Genomic DNA, 18,471 nt, shown 5'->3' on the forward strand with positions numbered 1-18,471 from the left:
ATTTCCTGAAGAAACCTGAGAAGCCACATCAGCTACACCATGTGACTGAAGCCTCAGCTCTCCCTGCTCCCCAGGCCTAGCATCTGCCCTCCAAGATGTCCAGAATCAGAATCTTCTCCTCAGCTGCCACACTCAGGGCTCCTTTAAGATCTAAGTAGTTTTCCCAGCCCCCTCTCCAGCCCTGAGGCTATTGGCTTCTAATACTTATGTGTCCTCTCTCTGTCCAGGACTCCACAGTGTGCTCCTGTAAACTACTTTCATTCAGGTCTCAACAAGTAGCAGACTACCTCTCTGCTTCCGTGGTCCCTTGCCCACTCCCGTCTTCCTGTGCTGTATGAACCCCTTGTTCCTGCCAAATGCAGCTGAGGGGACAAGGAAGGCCACACATCGAGTTAGAAAAGCCACTGAGTTGAGAACCAGAGTACTGAAAGGCCTCCGAGGAAGAGTCCAAGGTCTCCTTCTCTGGTCAGCTGTGTGTACACAGTGTTTGGAAGGCAGGAGAAGAGAAGGCCTCCTCTCGGTAGACAGGTAGCATTTACAGACCCCCAGCAGCTCCTACATGCGGCCTTGCTGGTTCTGTGGGGAAACAGCCCCAGCCGTGTCTTCTCTGCAGTGCTGGGCTTCTTTTAGGAGCCCAGTGGTAGCTCTCCGATCAAACTGGCCCAACCCTGTACGTTTCAAATACCTGAGTATTAGCACATTCTGTCCATCCGTGTGGGACTCCTAACAGCAGGAACTGGGGTAGTCTTTGGGACCTGTGGCCTGCCTTTGAGACCCTTTCCTCCTACTGGGGTGTCTCGTCTAGCCTCAATAGGACAGGATGCACTAGTTTCACTGCTGTTTGATATGCCAGAGTTGGTCGATATCCGTGGGAGGCCTCCTCTTTTCTGAAGAAAAAAGGAAAAGGAGAGGAGGGAGGGGAAAGTGCACTCAGAATGTAAAGTTAATTAATTATTTGTTTTGTAAAGGGCATTCTAACCAAACCCCAAGGATGCTCTAAAGGGAGAAGGCTCCTAGTTCATCTTGCCGCAGCACTGCGGTGAGCTGTCCCAACATCATAGGCAGAAGCCTGAGGCTGGAAGAGGAAAGTCCGCCTGCCTCCCAAGCCACCCTTCAAGACTAGGTCTCTGAAGAGAAGACGCACAAGCAAGAGGAGAAGGGGAAAGGCAGTAGAGGGGGAGGAAGAGAAACGCCAAGACTGACTGGGGGGGGGGGCTGTGGATTGCCCCAGCATGACAAGGTAATGTTAGCCTTGTTAGGTCTCAAATCTGGACAAACAGCTGCGGTGCCTGCTTAACATATCGAAGTAAACCTGGCCTCCAGGTTCACCCTGCATCCTTCAGTCCCTACCTATAATATGGTCTTCCTGGCTGTCAGACCTCGCCCCTACCCTACACTTCTCCAGCCCAGATATTGGGCTGGGCTTCCCTCACCCCAGCTGCCCTTCCCTATATAATCCAACCATTTTGACTATCTAATCTTTTTCCATCTGTTCTTTTGGCTAGTCTCTTGACCCAGGCTGCCCTTCTTCGTCAGCAGCTGGTCTTCCCTCTTTGCTTTCCTCACATGGCCTAGCTCAGTCTGGCCAAGTCCACTCTATACTCTCCCAGATGTCCCTGCCTCTGACCATGTCTCCCGTTTATCCACAATAAACTTTCTCCTCCACCATACCTAGCCCTGTCCTTTCCATTTTATTTTATTTTATTTTATTTTATTTTATTTATTTTATTTTATTTTATTTTATTTTATTTTATTTTATTTTATTTTTTGTTCATTCAGACCTAAAGCATGGCTAAGGTCAAGCAGAAGGGCAGCACCGCCCTAGTGCTGACAGAGGATAGAAGTCAGCTTCTCCCTCAGCCACAAGGCAGCTCATGAAGGTTGTCTTGGATGCCCTTCCACTTGGGCCTTTCTCTTAAGGTTCCCAACCCACTCTGATGGCCTCTTCCATCCAGAACTCCTCTTCCTGGGATAGGACACCCACACACAGCCATTCTGTAGTAGCTCAGGGCCCCTGGCCTTACACTGATGAGGCAGAGCAGAAACACACCCTGGAGCCTCTGACCTTTCCTATGTACACAGTAGCAGAGCTGAGTAGTCCAAAGGGGCTTCATAGGCTGTCTCTCAAGCCACCTAGACTCTTTTTCTTTTTTAAGATTTATTTATTTATTTATACATATGAGTACTCTATTTGCATGTGGGCCTGCATGACAGAAGAAGGCATCAGATCTCATTATAGATGGTTGTGAGCCACCATGTGGTTGCTGGGAATTGAACTCAGGACCTCTGGAAAAGCAGATAGTGCTCTTAACTGCTGAGCTATCTCTCCAACACGCCACCGAGACTCTTAGATCAGCCAGATCCTACAAGCTGATCCCATCACCTAAACAGGAAGACCAAGAAATAGAAAGGTGAGGGCGGGAGCTTGAGGCCACACAATTTGCCTTAGCTTCTCTCTGCCTGGTAGCCCTGTCCTGCAGCTCCAGCACCCAGCGAGCCAGCGTCTCACATATGACCACAATTACCATGCACTGGGCCTGAGCCCAGCCACTCTGCAAGCACATCCAGGCTTGGTTCCCAGCCAAGTTTCCGTCTCAGTAAAAAAATGAAAAAGTTCAGGGGCTAGATGTTAATCCCAAACACAATCAAGAGGGAAAGGGCCAGCCACAATCTCCCAAGGCAGCCTCAGTCCACCAAGAACTCTCTAGATCTTCCCAGGACGCACACAAGCCCTGGCCAACTGGGAATAGTCTGGGTTTTGGCAATAAACCTGCTTCAGTGGCCCAAGACAGAACTCAGCTGGTAAGACTTAGCTGGTGGCCCCACAACAGTCCCTCTTTCTCAGGTAACCCTGACTTGTGCCCAAACACAAATAGAAGCTAAGGCACTGGGTTCAAGAAACTGGCCTAGAGCCAGACGGCCACTGAGCAGGAGAGGTGGGCTAGAAGTTGTTCTGACATGTTTCAGTTCTGTGGAAGAGCCTGTATCATGCCTGCCATTCTCCTGCTTCTGTGATGCCAACGTGTGGTGAGGTGTCTGGATACCTCTGCCCCACACCTTGATACACGGCCTTGGTGGGCTGGCTGTCCCACCATGCCCCACATCCCACACTGTCCTTTGCTGTCCTTTGCTGGCAAGACCTCAGGTCCTGGGACTTCCAGGCTAATGTTTCCCCAGTGTGTCCTCTGTCTAGACTAAGATTCCCTCCCTCTTTTCTCTCAGACTTGAAATCCACCTCACGGACCTCTCCTAGCTGCTCTCCTCCCAGGACCTTCTGTCTGCAAGTGGTCCCTAGGAAGGCACATCTGCAAACTACCCTTTGGGGCCTTATGTGTTCAAATGTCTACTGGGAGAGCCACTGCCCTCTGCCTTGGGGTCAAAGATGTTAACATTCTGCTAAGATTACTAATACCATGTGAATGTTAAAAACTCTATAGAGAGAAGGCAGCAGCTATCAATCAAGTGTCAGGTGGGGAAGAGCTGTGACCACCCCCACACACACACCCCTCAGGGGCAATGGCTTTTTGATTGCTGATGCCCAAAGGAGAATACAGCTTCTCAGAAACTGAGGTCTGTATGAGATAAATGTGTTCATTTACACTAGCTTCTAGCCTGGCTGAGGCAGGCCCAGGGCCCACAGCCAGGCCTCTGAGCCCACAGGGTGATCTCCAAGTGCAGCCTCTTTTGGTCTTGGGGATTCACAGGCTTCCTGGACAGGCCAGGCAGCCTTGGTTTTGAGGCCAGCTGCTGGAGCCAGGAAGTTGGCCAAGATTTCCTCAGAGGCCTTGCAAGCAGTTGGGCCCTTGGGGAAATGCCTTTGAAACCCAGGGGTGTTATCTCATCTCCAATCTTTAGTGTCAACGCCAAGCAGAGCATTTTCCTAAGCAAGAGGAGCTGGGAACTATGGGGGTGGGAGGCCAACTGTGGAAATGCAGCATTATTCTCAAAAGGTCATCTCTCTTTCGCTCTCCTTTTTTTTCTACATTCAAAAGACCCAAATGTTCACTTTGTGTTTAAGCCAATCTTGATTTTTCAAAGAACTGAAGAAAGCAAGAAATGTTTTTCTAGGTCTAATTATAAAAGCCATGGGGCTGGAAAGACAGAAAGAAAACATCTGTTCCCTGCTGGACCCCTCCTAGATGCTAGACCTGAGCCCATGTGAGGTGGCAGGTCTGTGGGTCCTCAGCCTGAAGCTGAGTGTAGCTTGAGTTAGCTGGGTTACCTCAAGACACTTTCCACCCAGGCCCAGCTACCTCCCTGTGGCTAAGGTGGAAGCCTTTTCTTCTGGTTAGTTTTTGTGGACTCTGGAAAGTAGCCAAGGTACTGAAAGAGCCAGTGATTTGGGTCCCTCTGGAATTGGGGGTTGGGGGAGACAGTGCTTTCTCACCCAGGACACCCAGGAGAGCTGATTCCCCTGGTCACTGGGAAGGGTCTTGTTCCAATGGGTCTTGTTCTGAAACCCTGCCCTTTATTTTTTATTTAATGTGAATGCTGGTGGGGGGAGGATGGGGAATGAGGAAAGATTTCATTCCCCCTTCCACACCCCCACCTACCAAAACAACTACTCTCCAATTCCCCAAGCTGAGGCTGAGGTGGCTGGGTAGGAGGCAGAGCTAGCCTCCAAGAACCCCTCTGGCTCTGACCAGCTACAGGCTGTGAAAACAGATGGGGTGGGGGTGGGGTGGGCTCATCCACTGCGGTGAACTGATTGTGCTCTGGGCTCTGAGCAGCCCTGACTGCTCAATGTGACATTTTTTAAAACACTGGAGCCATAGATAAGGAACAGACAAGAGGGAGAAGGCTGAGGAGGTCTGGGAACCATAGCTGGGCCCAGGGAGAAAAGGCAGACAGCCAAACCTACTGGAGCATGGACCCATGTGGCCACATATTTGGGGACCCCTCACCTTGCTTCACACTGCACAGTGGGGTTCAGGAGCTAGAGCCTGGTTCACTGGCCCAGCCACCAGTTCACTGTTCCCGATGTCTGAGACCCATGCAGCCTCACAGCACCCAGGAACTATCCACAGAAAGAACACTCCACCATCTAACTCCTACAGTGAGCTGAAATGGTCACCAGGACCAACTCCCCATGGACAGACTCTCAGCAACAAGACTCTCAGGTGTTCCGCAAAGAAAGTGCAAGAGCTTGAGTAGAGGCCGTTGTCTCCCACAGGGAGCTGAGCTACAACCTGTCACTAGACACAGCAGCAGCAATAACAGCAGGTGCCACTGTTACACAGAGAAGAGGGAGGCTCCTCTGCCAGGGGCCCTGGAGAGTGGCTTCATGCTCACCTCAGTAGTCCCTCATATCCCAGAAGAACTACCTTATCAGATCGGTCTGTATTTCTCTGTATCTGAAGAGCCCCTTTAAAGTGGGTAGGCTTCCCCATCAACCCTACCCCTTGAACTCCCACCTCTGAAGACCCTTCCAAGATGGCAAGCTACCAGGGAGACCTCTTCCCCATTTACATATTCTGTGACTGATACAGTGAAATACAGGAACCACCACCACCGGCTTGGCTGTACCGCTATCTCCAGGCAGAAACCTGGAGTAGAATCCTAGCCCCAGCTGAGGAAAACATGAACTAGGTCTGGCTAAGCCAGGCGGCTTCTCTCGTCCTCACGTTTCACTCCATCTCACCAACTCTGGAGAAAACTGGAAGGTCTGGAATGTGGGTTCGGAGGGACATTGAGGGATTGTTAGGGGCACGGGACTAATCATGAGAGTCATTAAAGCCATGGGTAGGCAGACAACAGCATGGACCCAGTACCAGCGACAAATGCATCATACCAGAGGCTCTGAAGAGCGGAAACTGAGGACTGTGGGGCAAAAGTAGGAGTGTTCTTTCATACCTTTCTGAGGACTGGGGAGGTTGCACAGCTCAGCGTATAGACAGGCTCTCTGGTCCCCGGGCGGGAGTCTGGGAAGAGGGTGGAGAGCAGAATGCATGGCCATCGGTCTCCACTTTGATGTAAACTAATTTCCCCAGGGCCTCACCTGGTAAAGTCTATAAGCTAAGGATGCAGACAATAATGCCTCATCTGTGGCAGACACTCGTCACATCTGTGAGAGGGAGAAGGCAGACGCATGTGTATTGAGGCTTGAGCAACATCTGGATTCTAACATTGCATTCTCATACCAGGGAGCTGTTCGTGTAACCCCAAGACCCCTTTCCTACACAGCCCACAGCCAGTGGGGCATGCAAGAGTCTAGAACCTTGCCCTGGCTGAGTATAAAACCAGCGCCTGGGAAAGGAGAATTCCAGGCCCAATAGTGACATAACATAAGCCACACGAGTCATGATCGCAATTTAGTTGTGTCTTTAACTTTTATTCAGTTCAACACATTTAATACATACTGAATTATTGGTAAAAAAAATTCATAGAAATTACTAATACGATATTTTTCCATAGTGAGCACAACAGTTTCCTTCAGCCTCTCTACCAAAGTACCACAAACTGGCTGGTGGTGGTACACGCCTTTGAGCCCAGCTCTTGGAGGCAGAGGCAGGCAGATTTCTTCGAGTTCAAGGCTAGTCTTGTCTACAAAGCAAGTTCCAGGATAGCCAGGGCTACACAAAGAAACCTTGTCTCTACAAAACAAAACCAAGCAAACCAAAAAAAAAAAAAAAAAAAAATCTGAATTTAGGTCTGGAGAGGAGGCTCAGAGGTTAAGAGCACTGGCTGTTCTTCCAAAGGTCCTGAGTTCAATTCCCAGCAACCACACGGTAGCTTACAGCTATCTATAATGAGATCTGGTGCCCCCTTCTGGTGTGTAGGCATACATTCAGGAAAAGTACTGTATAAATAATAAATAAATCTTTTAAAAAATTGTTTGGATTTATAATCTCACTGAGGAGGCTGGATGTCAAAAATCAAGGTGTGAGTAGGGCCATGCTCCCTCTGAATGCTCGGGAAAGGCCTCCCCACTCCGCAAGCCTCTCCTGGCTTCTGAGGCTGGGAACAACCCATGGTGTCCTTGGCTTGTGACTGTGTCACTCCAGTCTCCTCCTCTTCTACCACGTGGGCTTCTTTCTGTGGGTGTCTCTGCATTAACACTGCTTTCTGCAAGAAAAAGTCTCTGGGTTTATAGTCTACCCTGAACTGGTAAGATCTCAGCATAATTAGTTACAGACCATCTATTTCCAAACAATATCATATCCTGAAGTTACAGGGAGGCACAAGGGCCACAGCTCAGCCCAAGCACCATTTGAAACCCAGCCTTCCCTAGCTGCTGAAGTCCGTACCTTGCACCCACCTGAGTTCTGGCCCTGTGATTCGGTTTTCCCTTCTGTTATCTTTCTCCCTTTTTTATTTGTGGGCCTTGGGTTGTGGCCAGAGGTAAAAAGAAACAGGTGAGATTAATTTTAAAGTCATATTTTAATCTAACCCAATATGTCTAAAAATTATCATTTCAACATCAAATCTTTGATGTATGGAAAACCATTGATGTGCTGTTTTTCTTTCTTTTTCCTCACTAAGTCTTTGAAAATCCCACAAGTCTCTGATGCTTACAGAAGTTTGCCACATGTGAGGCGCTTAGTGAGCACACGTGGTTAGAGGCCATCTCACTGGAAGGTCATGAAGTCAGAAAAACATGAGGCAGAGTGTGATGTTGGGGACACCCCCTTGGAGGCCCCCGGACCCAGAGATGGTGCTAGTTACTGGATAGCTTCATGATCTTCAGCACTTCTGCTTGTAACCTCTGAGAGCTGCCTGCCTCTTGCCGTGGAGGGGGATTCAGATAAGGCAAGGACAGAACTGCTGAATCAGACCCGGGGACAGTGTTCATAAAAAGAAAGACAGAAGGAAGGAAAGAAGGATAGGGCAAAGGAGGGGTGAAGGGCAGAGGAGGGGAAGGGGGGGAGAGAAGGGGAGGGGAGGAGAGGAGAAGGGAGGGGAGGGGAGGAGAGGAGAGGAGATCTGCTAAGCACTTTCCCCACTCCTTTTCCCAGGAGATGCTAGTCTTGGGAAGCCGTTCCTAAGGTACCCACCTCCCCAAAAGAAACAGGTTCACTGTTGGAGAACTCAGCCAGCATCCCTGTGCCCACACAGTGAAATGGGGTGGTCATGTGACTAGGCACCAGCTCTTTTCTGCAGCTTTCCTGTAGCCTTGGACATGTCACACTGGCACCTTTCCCTCTAGATATGTCAGTCACGCTGGCCTAGGGCTTATTTTGTTCCCTCTGGGGATGACTGTGGCTTTATCTGCTTGATTTCTGTGTGACGATTTTATGGTTAAGTTTCAGTGGGCCACCTCTTCATCAGAAGAATGGGCTCTCATGCTTCTCCCTGGATGCCTGCTGTTCTCCATTCTCCTGGATTCGGATCCATAGCCTGTGCACGTTTATGAGAAAGCCAGCACTAGCCAGAGCCCAGACCTGCAAGCTGACCCCAAGGATGTCTTGTGCCCCTCTGAACTCTGCAGAGAGCTCCTCACCCTTCCCTAGAGTGTGTGTGGAAATGGAGCAGGGACACCTCTACCTGGCCTGCCCCTCCTCAGCCCAGTGACAAGTATCCCCAAGCTTCAGCAAGAGAGCAGTTCACTCTTGCCAACACCACCCTGGGTAGAAAATGAAGCAGAGGAAAAAGCGAGCTCCAAGGATGGGGGTCTCGTGGCTGCTACCGGCCCCTCAAAGCTGCAGACATCATCCTTCCCACCACATACACGTGCACACCCATATCACACACCCACACACACACATACACACACACACCACAAACACACACACCACATACACAAACACCACACACACACACCACACACACCACACACGCACCCTACAGACACACACATTCACACACACAAACACACACATACCACAAATGCATACACTCACAACACACATACCACAGATACACACCACACACAGACACACACAAACATGTACACACTACACAAGACACCATATACACACTACATACCATACACACCATACACACCACACACACACACATACACACATAGACCACACACATAGACCATACACACACACACACACACACACACACACACACACACATCTTCAGAGCTTTCCAATTCTTTTCTGTACTCCATGGACCTCATGGACAGTGACTCAGCCTTACATAAGATATGGGAATTTGAGGGGGACAAGAAGAGTGATGACTCACTGCCTTGAAATTTCCAGCGGATTACACATGTTTTCTTAGATGATTTAGAGGGATTCGTTGTCAATGATAGTCCAAAAATATTGTTTTAGGAGGCAGATTGGAGTGAAGATCCTGAGTCAGAACAGGAAAGAATATTTGTGATGGACAGGAGGGAAGAGGCCGAGAGCGAGGCTTCAGGCAGTGGTGGTACACGCCTTTATGTCCAGGACTTGGAGTGCTGAGCATCTCTGAGTTCCAGGCCAGCCTGGTCTACAGAGTGAAACTCTGTCTCTCTCAAAAATACACATACACACACATGCACACACTCACACACAGAGACACACAGACACACAGTGAGGGATGGCCAAGTGGTCTAAGATGCCAGACTCAAACCAACTATAATTTGACAGATCTTTTGAGAACTCAATGCCAAGGCCACAACCGGTAAGCACATGACCTTGGAAGCCTTTCCTTCCATCCCTAGCCCCACCTTCCAGCATGCAGGGACGTCTTGACATAAATCTGCACAGTGTGGGCCGTCACCCTTCCTGGGCACCTCATATAAAGAGTTCAGACTTTAATTACAGCGTGCTTTTCACGGAGCCCTGCTTCAGTGAGTAACAGATTAATAACTTTGGAACTCGTGTTATATGAATAATGTGCCTCATTGTGTCAGGCAAGGGTCTCTAGAGAAACAGGACCAATCGCTGGAACAGGGGAGGGGAGGTTTGCTAGAACAGTTTGCAGTGTGGGCTCTCCAGATGCCAGAGAACATAAGAAATGGGTAGCTGATCTGTTAGTAAGGCTGGATGCCTCAGAAGGCTCAGTGTGGCATTGAAGGTGCCTGAGGGTTACTGGAGAGTGACTGATCTTCAGGCCATGTTGGGACCTGAGGAAACTGCGGTGGGATAAAGCATGGCGGCAGTGGCCATTTAGATGCACTTGCTCAGCAAGAAGCAAAGACCAGCAAGTAACACAGCCTTTTCCTCAAACCTCCTCCTAGCTAGGCCGTTCACCTTCTCTTAAGTAAGGTCCTCACTTCTCACTTAATCTTCTCTCCTGACAGAATCCCCCAGTGGATTCCAGATCCCAGCAAACAATATTAGCTGTCATATTTGTTTATTGCGTGCAACCCTGTGAGAGCTGTTCACCTCCTCTTTAAAGGATTATAAACCTAAGTAAAAAAAAAAAAAAAAAAAAAAAAGCCTTTGCAATACTTTGATCATCTCTTTATTTTAATCATATATACAGCTGGGCAATGAAAAAGGATTTGGCTCTAAAAGTTTGTTGAAATATCCACAGTATTTCCAAAAAAGTAATCAACAACAGGAGCCTAGAAGTAAAGATCAGACGAATAAAAGCATGCTCTTCCTTCAGAATACCATGAGACCATCATACCATCATACCTCACTCCATCATACCAGAGTGAGATGATAGGAGCAAAAACGCCACAATGCAGAAAGGCAAATGGTTACCTTACAAGATGATGCCGGAGTCCTGAGGGAGAGTCTCATTCCGGTCCGACACCAGGAAGACTCTTGGGAAAAGAAATGAGAAGCGTCTAAGTGAAGGCTGGATGGGCTAAGAGGAGACACAAATTGTGGGTGGGATCTACTGACCAGAAAAGTACAAGAGAAGGGGATGGGATCTGAGAATTGGGACGGAGGCTGGAGGAGAGATAGGAGCTGGCAGGCAGGAAGAGTGGCCATCCAGGGCTACTGAGGCTGTCTTAAAGATGTGGACCATATGCAGTATGGTCAACATCCCCTCTCCACCTCCACTTCCGTAACTAACCAGGGCCAAGTGTCCTCTCACAAGGAGCTAAACCAGGGGTCAGTCTTGCCCCCATCATACAGAAACCCTCTAGAGCTGCTGGGTCTTTCGCCAGCAGGAGCCACCCTCTGGAAATGGCCCTGTGAGCGGAGTCAATTAGAGGGGCTATTTATAAGATGTGAGTCAGATGTGGGGAGACACAGGCGTCTGCAGGCCTTGGGGCTGATAATGGCAGGTGGAGAGAGAACACTGTCCAAAGCTGTCCTCGGTGTGACAGGGGCCATGGGGCTGTCCTATAGATTCATACATTGATGTCTTATTTCCCCAGTTCTGTGTTTGAAGAGAGAAACTTTGCAAAGGTGGTTAAATTGGGCTCAGGACCCCAATCTAGCCTGACTGGCGACCTCGTAAGAGAAGGAAGTCTGGACACTGAGATACCAGGGTCCGTTCTCTCTCATTCTCTCTCCCGTCCCTCTTTGCTCCTCATCCTCTCATTTCCTCCTCATCCTCCCCTCCACCACATGAGCACAGGGAAAGCAAGAAGATGGCTATCCACAAACCAAGAAGAGACCCTCAGAAGCAAGCACCCCTGCTGACACCGTAATTGGAGTTTGCAGCTCCCATCGCTGTGAGATGTTGCCGGCTGTCCGGGACCCATGGCTGCAGTGCCTTGTTTCAGCAGCACATACAACAAGGAAGTGCTCAGACCTCACGGTTCCTCCTATGCTCTCTGCCTGGTGAGCCCCAGCACAGACAGAGGGCCTAGAAGTGAGGGGTGCAGTCCACAGAGGTCAGCTTCCAGGGTTAAGAGCAGGATGGAAATGGAATAGGATAGGAGGGACGGACAATGGCTATACACCAGGGAGAGTAATGGAGGGGCAACGAAGAATCCTGATGCCAGGCTCACAGACCGACGAAGCGTAGGATGGTGTGATGAAAACAGACCAATATTTGGACCAAGGCTGGAAAGAAAATGAAGTGACAATTGTTGGTAGGGTTGAAGCTGCCCCTCCCCCCACTATGATCTTTTATTATTGTTTTTAGACCTAAAAGAGTCCATCTCAAATCAGTCTTTTCTACAGCTTAATGCAACATAGGCAACAGCTCTTGGGCCAGAGAAGCTGACGAGTAGAAGGGTGGAGATGGGAGTGGGTGACTCCTTGGGAATACTTAAGTCCCATCCTACCCCCCCCAAAAAAAAAACCCTGATGCCTGGGCCCCTGTAGATGCTAGCTCCTGGGTCCTCTTGTAAAGAGCAGAACCAGGGTGTGGCTTTCCGAGTACAATGTGTAATACTGCCAGCTCTGGCCTACATTTTAAAAGTAATTTTATTTCTTTTTATTTCATGTGCATTGGTGTTTTGCCTGTGTGTGTGTCTGTGTGTCTGTGTGAAGGTGTTGGGTCCCCATGAAACTGGCGCCACAGACACCCGTGAGCCGCCATATGGGTGTTGGGAACTGAACCCAGGTAGGTCCTCCAGAAGAGCAGCCAGTGCTCTCAGCTGCTCAGCCATCCTTCCAGCCCCTTGGACTACCTCTCAACATATGAGGCGGACACAGTTTTGAAAGCTGACCCAGGGGACCCTCAAGCCTTAATGCCAGGCCCCCTGAAGGCACATCTATAATGTCTGAACTCAGGAGGCAGAGGCAGGGGAACAGTTCACAGTAAAGCATCTCAAAAACCAAAACCATAAAAAACAAGCGCATGGGGAAGGCCTCACTTCTTCCATGAAGTCCTGAAGCTGTGCTTCAGCTTCTCCTAGCCTTCTCTTCTTTGGTTTTGAGCCCCGAGGCTTTCCTCCCTACAGCGGATATCTGCCTCTGCCCTTCTCCTTCTGCGTGACTGGCGCCGTCACTCCGGGGCCCACACCTGTTGATCAATCTACTCTTGCCAGCCTGCCCCTGCTTACACCACGACTTCCAATCCCTGGTCTTCTCAAGCATTAAGTGCTACTTGCCATTATCTGTCCCCTCATAGGGACCCGGATCAGACATGCTCTGAAGACATACCTGTCCTCCATACACGAATGCGCTGGGGACACATGCTCAGCGGCTCCCCAAACCTCCTTCACCTCCAAAGGTCTACTAAATGGTCCATTAATAGCAGTCTACTTGCCTCCCAAGGCCAACTTGCAGATAGACTATGAATCAAGTCTAGGGGTTAGGGTACATGGGCAGGCATGTCTGACAAGTTGAGCTGGGGGGGTGAGTGAGCCCCGACTCAACAAGATTATAAAGACATCTGGGGAGATAGGCCAGAGAGATGCCCTGGGTGACACAAGCTCACACTAATGATCCCCAGTGACTGGGCATCTGCTATGAGCCTGATCTGAGAGTCTTCCGTGTACCACCTCTTCTAGCAGTCCTGGTCACCCTGAGACACTGTGACACTGAGAGATACTATACAGCGAGGAAGCTGGGACAAAGAGGCATCACCTAGCTAACCTCAAAATCCAAGTTGTGCTGGACCAGGCAGAATCTGGAGGCTGTTCCCTGAGTGTTTGGCCTCTCTTCTTCCTGGAAAGGAGAGACTTCTTATGTTTCCTCGATGAGAACTAGGTCACATGTCCCCCCCTAAGCCAATCACAGATGAGTAGAATGGGGCCTGTGAATGTCTTGATTCAATCTAGTCTGTCAAAGACTAGAAACGGGCCCCGCTGAGGAGAGAAGGAGAAAGCGGAGCCCGAATGAAATCAGTGAAAAGAGGGAAACAGCCGAGAAGATCTGCCCAGGAGTAGATAGTCGCAAACACCGATGCCTAGAGCCATTTTCTTTAAGTGCTTCACCTAAGGGAAAGAGCTGTAAGAGTAGGAAAAGCCGAAAGAGCACAAGGATGCGAAGGGTAAGCTGGACTTAGCTCACAGCTGTCTGCCTGGATAGGTCTCTTGAAGAAGGGCCTCTTCCTCTGGCTATTCTGTCATCCTCACCACAGAGGACACCCTTGATCCTCACACACATCCTTCACTGTGGCACCACAAGTCTCCCTCACTAGGTCCAGCCAGCCTGGCTGCCATACCACAGCTGCTTTTGCTTTCTTTCTTTCTTTCTTTCTTTCTTTCTTTCTTTCTTTCTTTCTTTCTTTCTTTCTTTCTTTTCTTTCTTTTCTTTCGTTCTTTCTTTCTTTCTTTTCTTTCCTTCCTTTCTTTCTTTCTTTCTTTCTTTCTTTCTTTCTTTCTTTCTTTCTTTCTTTAAACCTCTTCTGCACAAAATACTCCCGTAAGTTTGACAGCTCTTCTTCTGTCCACATTTGATTTATGGCTGTAATTACAAGCCCTGCTTCACAAACCGGCACCCTGACAGATGCTGGGATGCCACCTAGCTGCTCACCCAAATCCCCAGCACATGTCTTATAGGGAACCTGCCAGTCAAGAAGCGTCAGGCCAGGTCCTGTCTCCTTCTGCTTGCCTGGCACCAATCAGGATGGACATGAGATCAACGACCTGTTTCAACGGAGACCCTGGGAGACCAGGATGAAGACTCCCTCCACCAAAATCCCAGCTGGGCCGATTCAGACAACTCTCTAGTCAGGAGAGGAGTTGCCCACCCAGACCGCTCCCCAGGGACAGCGTTTCCATAAGCTTCAGCGGGGACTCTTTCTCACCCGTAGGCCACTTCTGCTCCTCTGTTCCCCGTTTCTACGCTAACCGCTCTAGGCTCTGTGTCTCTAGCTTCACCAGCTGCCTCTCCTTAGCAAGCTGCTTATTTCTCTGTGCCCTAAACTCCTGTTGTGAAATTGGGATGATAATGAGTCAGTCAGGGCAGCCTGGACAACAAACGTTTGTTTCTCCCAGTTCTGCAGCCTGACATCTGACCTGAGGGAGCCAGCATGGCTGTGTGTAATGATGGCTCTTTTCCAAGCTGCATATACCTGCTTTCCTTGTATCTTCACAAGGTCTAGCTAGACCTCTTGACCCTTCTTACGAAACAGTGCTAACCCCACCGGTGAGGGCCCCATTCTTACAAGCTAATTACTCTATACCCCCATCTCCTAATACCATCACAGGTGTGTTTGGGGGTTTAAATTTGAGGGGGAAAGATTCAGCCCATCACAAAAAGCGTGTCTCCATGAAGCTCTTCTCAGTGCTGGATAGGGGTTGGCTTCCAGCTCTTAGTGTGGTACATGGTGGATGGCCTGTGCTCTCTCCACATTAGTTTTTATTACCCATGATTCTTTCCTGATGGCACGCTGCTATCTCCACCTGGAGTGTAGCAGTCCTCACTACTCGGGCTCCAGGCCCCGGAAATGGGTTCAAGGTCCCCACACGAGAGAGGGAGGAAAAGAAAACTGCAGGTAGATATGAGGCTACAGCCCAAGCCTTCTCTATCTTCCCCCTGCCTTTCAAATTCATTTCACCTGAATGATTTAATTTCTGAAGAATCTGGGAATGTTGGGGATACTCCGATGCCCAAAAGGGGTAACACGAATTGCAACACAGTGCCATGGTTCCAGAAATCACCAACTGTCCAGGCCTTCTCCAAGAAAGGAAGGTGGGAAGTGAGGCCCTCACCACCTCCCAATTGGCCACTTGTGCTGTCTTGTTCTCTGCAGAGATCCTGGGTGAGAGAGGTTGGCCTACGGGATACCACAGGGGAACAGGCCAGTGAAATGGGTGGGTAAAGATTAGAAGGTATGCCTGAGCACAGATGTGGTAATGGCACATTTCTCTGTGTCTTCTCCCCCTTTCTTAGAGGAAGAAGGCCTTTTGTCTAAGTTCAGGATGCTAACTGGCTGAGGAGAAAGGTGAGCCACCATTGCTTCTTAGGCCCAGCTATCAGTGAAGCCTCATTTTCCTTGTTTGTTGTTTTCGTGAGAGGTTGAAACTAGAAACGATAACTTCCGGGTGTTCTGACCTAATGAACATCTTTAGGTACCTTTTTCACCAGGATTTCCGGGCGGGATGGGCCACCTCCACTGCACAAGAGAAGCAAGAGGGGAAAGTGGAAAGGACAGAGGGTAGAAGAGCGAAGATGGGTTGTGCCCTTGAGCCTTTGGAGATAAAGAAGTTATATTCTTGGCTCTGGAGAATATATAGAAAGGCCAACACATGCAGCACTGACCCTCCAAACATTTAATTAGTAAGGAAGACAAGCCAAGAAAAATGGCGACACTAGAGGCCGGAGGCCAGACAACCTGAGGAGATCGGAGTAGGAGAGACAGGCTATGTCTTGTGCGGATGGAATTAACAAAGCACCAGTCTTCTTTCAGGTCCGGGAAAGTCCTGTAACTCCAGCTCTGACCATCCCCAGCCACAGAGGAGACTGACAGTAGCTCCTGACACACTGTGTCACCCACAGGCTCACAGCCTGCGAGAAAGGGGACCCTCATCAAGGCAGAAGTCCAGCTGGCCAGGCAAGGTAGGATGCTGGGGGCATCATCTGGGAGTGCAGATGGGACGTACGGAGGAGGGGTGATTCTGGAGGGTGAGGTGTGTCTGTGGGTGTGGACTGGTTCAGGGAAGGGCAGAGGTAGACAGGAGAGAAGCTCTGAAAACTTGGTGAGATTAGGACATGGCATTTCCAGCTGTAAGTCCTAGCTTCTTGCCTCCTGAAGACTTCCTGACTTTGAACTGCATGGCTCTACGCCCCTCCCACCCCAGTGTGGAACAGTTGGGCACCTGGCTGTGGAAAGACCTACTGTATGTGCGACACCATGCTTCATGAGCACCCTGACTCCCCAGGGCTAGGAGGGGCTGAGCCTCCCTTAGTCCTGCAGGGTCCAGCCCCTCTCCAAAAGGTCAGCACACCATGAGGCAGCACAGGCCCAAACTAAGGTCACAAAGACCTGCCCTTCTGTCCCCATAGAGAAGCTAAGCCCATGGGGTGCTGGGCAGGCCCTGGCATTCCTTGGGGTTCAGCCCCCTTCCTTGTAAAAGAGGGTGCTGACTCTCTGAGGCACGATTTGACTAGAACTCTGCACTGGGAATGCTTGGTGTCACATCAAGCGCTTGATGTGGGGTCTCCTGTTGGTTTCTACCTTTGCCTTCATGGCCCTGCCCGCCCCCCCAACCCCATCCCCATTGAGATAGGGCAACCTTTCCTTCCTGTAAGACAGGACCTCCCTAGTGGAGCTTCTGCTTCCATAATGCTGAAGACGTCATCAGACAAACACTAGTGGGGCTGACTCATGACCTTGACTCTGTGCTCATCACCACTGGCTCTAGGACCTTCCCTCGGGAGTTCTCAGTCTAGCTGAGACAGACAATAAAACCCCATGCAGAAGAGGGCCAGAAAGCCCGTCAGGGAAGGGAACAGTTTGCTTATGGAAGAAGTCAAGACGTGTTAAAAAGAGAGTAGGTACTAAGCTGGATTCTGAATGTGAATAGGAATTTTTTAAGAGAGTCAAGGTTCAGAATTCCTCTGCAGAGGGAAGAGAACGTGCAGGACAGGATGGTAAGAGGCAAACAGCTGAAACCCTGCAGGAATGAAGACCGTGCCCGCAGGCCCATCCTGCAGCATCCACGCTGGCCCCTGACCTGGACTTTGCACATAGACCTTAGTTTCACTAGAGCACAGTGTTGTGATGTCCTGATGTGCTCTGGTTGTGGCGGGAATGATAGCGATTTTGGGGGACAGGAGCTGGGAACTCTTCCAGGCACCCTCTAACACATAGACACTCTATCCCCTAGGGTTCTCCAGCCCCAAACGTCAGGGCCCTCACATCCACGCTGAGGTCTCCAAGGCCACCAAAGGAGTGCCAGGCCTGGGGCTCACTTCACTTGTAGGTTTGGGGACAGAGTCCTTGGGTACTGCTGGCGCTGCTCTAGAGGGGAGAGCCTACATTGTAAGGGCCTCCTTCCCATGTGCTGCTGAAATTCCTTCCCCAGGGGAGACAAATAATATCTCCCCTCCCTTCCTATGGTCCCAATAACAAACGGAGGCACAGTTTCCACCTGAACTCTAAATAACCAGTGAGTTCGCCAGGCTTACTTTTAGATCAACAGGTAAGGAGTTACAGGCAGGAACACGGGTGACCTTAAAGCTGCCACACTGGAAGTTCTGAAGCAGCCAGTACGAGGGATGAACTGTGTTGATGGAACCCCTTCCCCTAATCCTTCCCCACCTTCTAGCCATTGTCTGAGACCACATGCAATTATGGCAGAATCATTTACAACTGATTGGGAGGGGTGGCTGAATAGTCAAGTTGAGGGTCCCATGACCCTCCTTGCCCCCTCCTCATCCCAGCCTTCTATGAGAGAATGTCAACAGTCAACAAGCCCAGCTGTGGCGATCTTCTGGGAACCCCAGAAGAACTTCTGAAGATGGGAACATCGTGGCTCAGAAGGTTATTCTATACAAGACTCCAGCCCTTTCTCCAGCTTTTGTGTTTCCATCCCTCTCTTCCACAGAATCCCTGAGCCTCGGAAAGAGTCATATAGATGTCCCTTTACCTCCAAATCCAGCCAGGTACTGGACCCTCCTGCCCTGTCATCAATCACTCTGTCTCTAGCACATGAGTGTCGGTGAGTCTTGAGGGGTATTCCTTCTACTATGAACACTGTGAGAAAAAGAACAAGAGATGGACAACAGAAAAACATCCAAACAGATGCTGACTGCCATGATAACTATGGTTGCCGACATAAATGTTGGG

General features: G+C 49.9%; 1 long non-coding RNA gene across 1 annotated transcript; it reads right to left on the reverse strand.

The window, feature by feature from the left end:
• Window positions 1-5,909: 5,909 nt before the first annotated feature.
• Window positions 5,910-11,799, reverse strand: LOC129687012 (uncharacterized). The gene is made up of 3 exons (XR_008721727.1): window positions 11,744-11,799; window positions 10,587-10,648; window positions 5,910-5,921 (listed from the first exon to the last, which is right to left on the reverse strand). It is a non-coding gene; the product is annotated as an uncharacterized LOC129687012 (long non-coding RNA).
• Between the last annotated feature and the right edge of the window lie 6,672 nt (window positions 11,800-18,471).

This window comes from Psammomys obesus, unplaced genomic scaffold (assembly GCF_907164565.1).
Source record: "Psammomys obesus unplaced genomic scaffold, mPsaObe1.curated_primary_1811, whole genome shotgun sequence".
Lineage (NCBI taxonomy): Eukaryota > Metazoa > Chordata > Mammalia > Rodentia > Muridae > Psammomys > Psammomys obesus.